Below are 8,581 nucleotides of genomic sequence, written 5' to 3' on the forward strand. Positions count from 1 at the left end.
TGTCACACTACTAAATTGAAAGCAACATATATTTGCTATTACTTTGACTTGAAATTAAAAATTATATGAATTTTAGAAGTTTCCACACAAACCCCTAAATGGGAGTAGCTTGTGACTGTGCTGTTAATTGGCTTGTGTATAAATATTACAATAGACCCTGAAGCAGTGGGACCTAAAGTAGTCTTGTTTAACTATGTCTTCTCTTTGATTGGCATCCTGTGAAAATTTTGCTCTTGAAGGCTGGAGGTACCAGGTAGCTGTCAGCTTGTCTGGACAGAAAGTCACAGGACACAATCAGGTTTCCCTGTTTGGAAATGAAGGGAACTCTAAACACTGAAATTTTCAAGCAAGTGGAATCTCACTGATCTCCTTCACTATATAGTATACTGCATAAGAGTGAGGCCTTCATAATGACACAAAGACCCTATCATGTATTGCATGGAGGAAATACTTCATCTCAACACATTCAGAATTCTATTTCTAAATTTTTTCTCTGCTGTATCTTGAAAGAACCCCTTGTGCTTACTCTTATGCATCATGCTTGAGTTGTAAGCAGTAATTATTTTATTTTATTTTTTGAAAAAAGCTGGAAGAAAGATTATATGATGACATCATGAATAAATTATATCTTGAGAGAACTGTGCCAACTCCTGAGAGTTCTCTCAGGAGAATTGTGTAAAATCCTGATTTTGGTTTTATTAAATTGACAGTTGTCCTTGAAGTAGTTAAAATCGTCAGCAGTAAAAGGTGCCAGTTAACATGCAAGTACAAGTGTATTTAACAGGGACATGGACATTTCCTATCAACCAGTTCAACCCAAGAAGCCTTTTAAGCCCTTTCAGGAAATCCACACACATATATGTGCACAAATGATGACACTTGTGTTTATTCATATCAAATGCATTACACATGTGTTTTTATGTACATGCTTCTGTGTGCTTATATATTTTTATTTCATTCTTCACACCTCTCCCCAGGGGCTCTCTCCAACCTTGAAAACTCTTATGGGTGAGACTGATTTTCTGTGGATGTTGGAGATTTGCAGATGGCTAAATTTATTTGATAGAACAATGTGATCAATCCAACTCCATCCACAGTAGAAGCATTGGGGATAACAAAGGGAAGAAATGATGGTAGAATGTAAGAAGAACTGGGGTAAGAAGAGTCTAGAAGTACTTACCACTCTCTTCTCTCTAAAATTCTTTTTGAGGTACATCACCTATAGAGTCACACATGCCCCAGCCAGGTCTGTTTCTTAAGACCTCATGTGTCTTTAGGAAATAGTGTCAAGCATTAGGAATGTCACTTTGATAGGTTCAGACAAGGGAGAAGAATGTTTCCTTCAGCAGACAGGCTTAGACTATGTAGGTGACTCATGTGTGCACCCCTACCCCAAACTTCATGGGTTCACTAAACTTAGGTTGTTGGGGACTTGCTATCTTATCAAGGAACAGAAGTATGCCTCAGGCTCTTAAAGTTTTGATCATTGAAGCTAAGTGAGGATCAGGAGGTACAAGACACCTGGATTTCAAAGTGCAGTCTACTAGAGAGATGCAGAGAGAGGGTGGTAGAGTTCTCTTGAATATTTAGCATAGCCCTGATAAACACACACATGTGAGCAAACCAGCCATGGCCTGGGAACAACCCACATAGAAGGATTAGAGGCAGCAGTGCCCTATTCTCTCCAGCAGTGGAATCATGGTCTGTTTCCACCAAGCACATTGCAAAAGTCTGTCATTCTGCTGACAATGCACATTGGCTTGGGACAGTCCCATTTCATGGTGTAGAATGGATCACCTAGACTGAGCAGTATTTGACATGACTGAACTCTTTCCAAGCATCCGAACTGGATCTCAGAACAAACTTAGATTTGTAGAGACATAAAATTGCCCATCAGGAAACACCTGAACAGCCACATGTAGAAATGTAACTCAAAGACTGACAACACTGCAAAGAAACCAGATAATATAACTTCAGAGAAAGAGACCAATAAAATGGTATCTAGTCAGAGCTGATACTAATTTTAAACACATAGTTCAAGAAGCACACATCCACCTTATTTACTCAACAATGTTAAAAGAAATATATTAGGTATAAAAAATAAAATATAAAGACCCAAGGTGAACTTCTACAGATTAAAAATAGAATGTTTCACATGAAAATACAATTAATAGCTTACAAACGGGATGAGAAATCCGTAGAGACAAAATACAAACTATTCAAAATGAAATATAGATAAAGAAAATCATTTCTAAACTGCAAACAGCATCAGTGACCTACTAAAACATTCAAGACTGATAATGTTGCTGTTTTTGAAGACCAGGTAGGCAGAGGGAACAGAAAAATCTATTTGTAAAAGTAATGTCTCCAAAATTGTGCAGAGTGTTGAGAAACCAACAGATCCCAAGAACACAGCTAACGCAACCCAAACCAAATAAATCAAAACCAGATAAGGTAGGGAAACTCAGGAAAACAGCTGGAAGGGAGAGACACCACACCGGGGACACAGAGACCAATCTTACAGACAGTTCTACACAGAAAACACATCTCTAATATCCTGAAGAGAAAGACCCTTCATGCTGGTTTTCTTCCTGTTGCTGTGAAAAAAAAAATCACTCTGGCCAAAAGCAACTTAGGCAAAGAGTTGGTTTATTTGGCTTTACACTTCCACTCATAGCTCACCACTAGGGAAACTCTGGGCAGGAATCCAAGTGGCTACTGGGAGCTAGCTTTCTTGTACAGCCCAAGACCACTTCCCAGGGAATGGTGTGGCCCACAATGTGCTATATCTTCACATTCAGTTAAGACAATCAGTACAACCCCCTCCACAGACATGTGTATAAACCAATCTGATGGAGATTTTCTCATCCCCCAGGTAGCTCTAGACTCTGTCAGGTTGACAGTTAATGCTAAGATACATATCTCTTACTTAGACTTTATACCCACACAGATACTTTTCAAACTACCAACACTTACTTCTTCACCAGCTAGTCAGTACTACAAGAAATTCTGTGGAGAACCTTCAGAGAAATTATTTTAGTAGGAAATTAATCTACAGAAAGGAACCATTAATAGCACATTCAAAAGTAATTATTTTGAAAATGCATGATATTTTGGGCATTCTTTAAATCCCATTAAAGCAATTGACTACCAAGAAATAATATTTGGGGGATTTATATGATAGGCATAAGTGAAGTATATTCTAACACCTCCATGTATGGCAAGAAAAGGGATGGAAATACAGTCTTGCAGGGTCCTCATCCTGTAGGTGAACTGCTGTAATATTATTTGAAGGTTTGCTATGACAATTAAACATATGTGCTTTTAATTCTAAAGCAACCAGTATATCAATATATATAATAGTATATATAAAATATATCAGTATATAATAGTATATCAGTATCTATAATGGGGGAGAAAGGAAGGAAAATTCTTCACAGTGTGACATGAGCATGAGAAAAGAACAGAAACGATGGAGCAAATACAGAATGGGAAGGCCACAGCCACTGGGGGTCGGGTTGGCAATTCTTTAAAAGCAGAGCATAGACCATGGCCGTGCTACTCTTGGGTTCAGTAGCCTCTCCTCATTTGAAATGTTAAGTGGAGATCCCAGAGGTGAACAATATCCACACTTAAACTGCACACTCTTCTGCACAGGCAGGGTAACGAAAGCTCACGCTGTCCCACTTCGTCCTGTATGCGGGTTGTCTGCTTTCTGGTGTAGTGATGCTGCATACACCACCCACTCTCATTAGTCACTAATAGCCCTCATGGGCATCAGGTTGTCTGCTGTATCGTAGGAGTTGGGCTCACGTTTATATCATTTTGCTCACTATATAAAGCTTCAGACTGCGGTTGTTACACTTTCACTACAACACTGTGTGTCACTCCAACTATTAAACTTGATTTTTGTAGTTGATATCTCACTGTTTCCCTCATATATATATATAGTGAGGCAGTGTGTGTGGGGGTGTGCATGTGCACACGCATGTGTACCATGGCACATGTGAATAACACACAGAATTCATCTCTCTCCTTCTACTTTTCAGGTCCCAGAGATCAAACTCAAGTCATAGAGCTTGGCAGCAAATGTCCTTTACCCACTGAGTCATAGTGGCAGGGCCACCTCTATGTAAATACTGGGGATGGGGAGGGAGGTTACAGTCACAAAAGCATTTCCTGCAGGAGCATCCAATTTTTAAAAATTGTATGTGTATGAGTGTGGGATGTATATGTGTGCATAATGTGCATGCCTGGTGTCTATGAAAGCCAGAAGAGTGTGTTGGATCTATTGAAATAAGGATTACAGATGGCTGTGAGATGTCATGTGGGTACAAACCCTGCTCCCCTGCAAGAGTATCAGATCTCTTAACTGATATCTTGGCAGCATATATAAACACTTTTTTAGCTGTCATCCCTGCAACCTCCACCTGGTTCCCCTATCCCTCTTAAATATCCTCCTCTTCTGCTTTCTTAACAAGAATATTTCATTGAAGAAACTGAATTCCAACGTTCATAATGTATTCTATGTTATCCGATGCTCAGTTGAGCTATTGTAATAAACATGTCTGCCTTTGAGGTAGTTCCCATTGTTGTCCCCATTTTAAAATAACTACATAAAAGTCAATGCTACAATTCATATGAAATTTAACTGCAGCAAACTCATTACATATGATCAAACTAGTAAACTTCAGTACGTCTATATTTTTCAATATAGATATTATGTAGCTCTCATTAATATTAGTTCTTAACCTTTACCCTGACATTTGCAAAGCCGTCAGACCACAGGGAGCTAAATGATGAAGAGAAAAGAAGGATTTTTCTGAACATGTTTTTAAAGGCCATGCACTTTACACATGACTGTACATTTTATTAGAGAAAATTAAACCCAAAACATCATAATACTGCTTACAGAGAAAACCCAGTTATTGCAGTTCAATGTTGAATTAAAATAAGAGCAGCAAAGTTAGCAAAAGGCTGTCATAAGCCCTGTGCAGGGATGGCACTGTGTGCCGTCCTCCACTCTTGCTCTGTTGCCTCAGTTGGCCCAGTGTTCAGTAATTATTTGACAGAGCCGACAAAAGAGTTCTTGCTGGTCTTTGGGGCATGCAATGGTAGCACATCTTTGTCGTTGTTCTATTTATAATAGTAGATAGGATAATTTAGTCCTTCAAAGGTCAGTGGCCAGAACCTGCATAGAGTGCTCTTCACTGAAACTCAAGGAGAGTTGTTGTTGTTTCATGCCCAGCACTGTATCCCCAGCAGTGTGCCAGAAGAGGAAACTTTATAGTGCTTTCCCACCACAGGTTCGAGTTCTACAGTTCCAACACTGTGAGGGAGGACTCTTGGAGACCCTGACTCCACATTAAGTCTGCTGACGAGGGGTCACTGAATCTAGCTGCTAATAAAACCCAGCAGTGAATGATCTGCAGGGGATGGTTCTGATGCTTTGATTGGGAATCTGCATGTGGACACTGAAGGTCCTGTTCCCCAATTGATTCTTGATCGATCAATAAAGATACCAGTGGCCAATGGCGGGCAGAAGAGGCAGGACTTTCAGGTTCCCACGAGCAAGCTAGGAGATACAGGAGGAGGAAAGGGATTTACCATGCTTCAGAGGGAGAAAGAGCCACCAGCCATGTGAGATCTTGGGTGGAGTGGTCATTGCCGCTTCCCTGATTGGGCCTGGAGTAGCAGGTGGGAGATTAGAAACACAACTAAGCTGAGGGCAGATTTAGGGTGCTCAGCAAGGAGAAGGTGACTGGGCACTAGGTTGAGGGCAGGTTTAGAGTGTTGAGCAAGGAATAAAGGGAAGGTATGCTAGGTGTGAGAAACTTAGACGAGCCCCACAACTGAGCCTTAAGGCAAGTTTAAATGAGCTAATGTGTATTTTGTCTTTCATCCAAAAATCCAGGGGAACCAAGGTGGTAGCTGGTAGTACATCCGCCTAGAGCCTAAAGCAGGATAGTAAAAACTACATGCCCCTGAGATCCATTATTTATTATGTCTTGTCCTCAATTCCCTTTTGTACACGGGAACTTCTTCATATGGTAGTTAAAATCTCAAATCTGCAGCTGGTATGACCACAAGTTATGGTTACACTTTGCTACATACTGTGTGGTAGCCACACCTGGGAATATTACATACAGGGTCACTATCATGGTGTCCACTTAGTATTACTGCTTTTGCTCTGATCACTGAAGGCAGACTTCTGGGCTCAAAGGATTCCCTCTGGGTAGGTGCTGAAGGAAAGCACCTGATCTAGCCTCTGATCCCATCATCTGTTCTCAAGTGATCTTTCAGCATATGATCTTCAACAGAGTTCCTGCTGGACTGTGTAGCTTTTGTAAAGATGGCCATTGCCCATAGAGAGTGAAATTCAGCCTGTGCTTTCCAGAGTGGATGACCGACTGCCCACTCTGTTTTCATTTTTCCCAACACGTACCTTAAAGCTTTTTAGGTTCTTTCTAAGTATGCTATAGACCAGTTACTCATTTAATTCAGATAATACCATATAAGCTAACTCCACTTATTATTCCCCATTTCAGATGAAGCAGAGCAGAGCTGTGTAACTCAGGTGTAATCAATGGTCATTTAGTGGTGGGTCTATTTTCCCAAAGTCATTTTGGAGGCCAATTTGTTTTCATGAAGCAGAGTTGGATTCTTTGGTTTGTTTGGTGTTGTTTGGTTTCAGGGTATTTTGTTGTTGTTGTTTGTTTGTTTGTTTGTTTGTTTAGTTGTGTTGCCAGACTGTCTTGACCCACTAGCTCCCAAATAACAACACAAAGACTAGTATTTATTTATGAAAACTTAGGTCTTAGCTTGATATCTTAAAACTAGCTCATATAAGGTAAACTGGTTTATTCTAATCCACATTTGCCACGTGGCATGCTGACTCCCAGTCACTGTACATCCGATCTCCACCATGTCTGGCTGGCAAATCTCCTGCTTCTCAATTATTTTCCCAGAGTTCCTATTACTGCCAGGAAGTTCTGCCTTTCCTTTCTTGTCTAGCTGTAGGCCATCAGCTCTTCATTAAAGCCAATCAGAGAATGCCTTAGGCAGGTGAGAAAGAACAGAGACACCTTCACACAGTGTACAAAAATGTTACCCCAACATAGCTTGGGGATTTTTGTTGTTCTTTTTTTGTTAACTTTTATTGCATTACGATGAGAAAAGTTACATGATTTTAATTTGCCTGAATTTGTTAACATTTAAAAACATATTTTAAGTAAATAGAATTAAATCACATTCTTGTTTCCCTTTTGTACCGCAACTCCTCCCTGAGACCACCTCTTCAATACCTACAGTATCTTAAAATTTATAAAATATTATGACAATAAAAATGAGTATTATAAAAGTTGTTTGATATAAAACAACAATCAATTTAACAGTGTTATGTAGATGCTTGTCTACAGCAATTCTGAAAATACATACATTTTCTCATAAAAATATAAAAGTATAAATTTTAAATAACTCCAAACATATTAACTGTATATTTCAAAATAATACATCACTACTAGTATTTTCTTAAATAAACATGAATATATAAAGTATTCTTGTTTGTTTGTTTGTTTTATATTTAGTAGAGTTTAAAATCTTGGCTCTTACTGTGGTACAAGCCCAAAATAAGAACAATTTTTAGACATTGGATTTCATTGTAATAAGGCTGTACTTCAATGACCCTCAAATCACCAAAGGATTTTACCTCCATCGTGGCTAAGCTGAGAGTTGACAGTTCTGTTGCACCAAGGAGTGAATTGTAGGCACGATTTTTGGGTACAGATTTCCTGCTATGGTCAAAACTATTTGACTTGAGTGAGTGACTTTATTCTCAGGCCACAGAGAACAGGTTACATTCATTTAAGAAATGGTGTGTGTATTAAGATAGTCTATCCATAAAGTCATTCGCCAACTGTTTCAATGAACAGTGGCTCTGCTTGGAGGGTGGCACAGACATTAGGTGTGGGTAAGAATCTGGTTCATTGGCTGTGATAATTTGGAAAAGCATTCATCTCAGAGAAAGAGTAACTTGTAAAGTCCTCTTCTTCAAACTTGATACAAGAGCTACAAATGTTGAGCAAAGCATTCAGTCTCACTCTTTGTTGTTCTCTTTCCTACAAGCCACCCCCCAAGTTAATTGTCTATGTCTCCCTTGAGTATATAAATACGTTTGAAATATATAAGCTGTTTTGAAAACCATATTATAGTGTAAAAACATGAAATAAACCATACTACTAATAGGCTGATATAGGAGGAGCAAGATTTCAAGACTCTTATGTTGTACACAAGACACTGTCACAAACAAGCTGAAAGTATATATAGATTGTACAATATTGGATCTGTTTCTCCAATTACCAAATTAGAGAGACCATTGGACGACAATCAACAAATTTCTAATTCCCCATATTTTTGGATTTCAATCCTTAGTATATGTTGGTGATATTAATTTTCATATTAAGATATTAAGGAAAAGTAATTGTCACTTCCTGTTGTTTTGTTGTAAGAGGTGCAATTAGATTTGTGTGGATTTGTTGAAAGATTACTTTCTTGCTTCTTCTATGGTGTAGTTTTGCTCCTT

Source organism: Mastomys coucha, unplaced genomic scaffold (assembly GCF_008632895.1).
Source record: "Mastomys coucha isolate ucsf_1 unplaced genomic scaffold, UCSF_Mcou_1 pScaffold21, whole genome shotgun sequence".
NCBI classification, from domain to species: domain Eukaryota; kingdom Metazoa; phylum Chordata; class Mammalia; order Rodentia; family Muridae; genus Mastomys; species Mastomys coucha.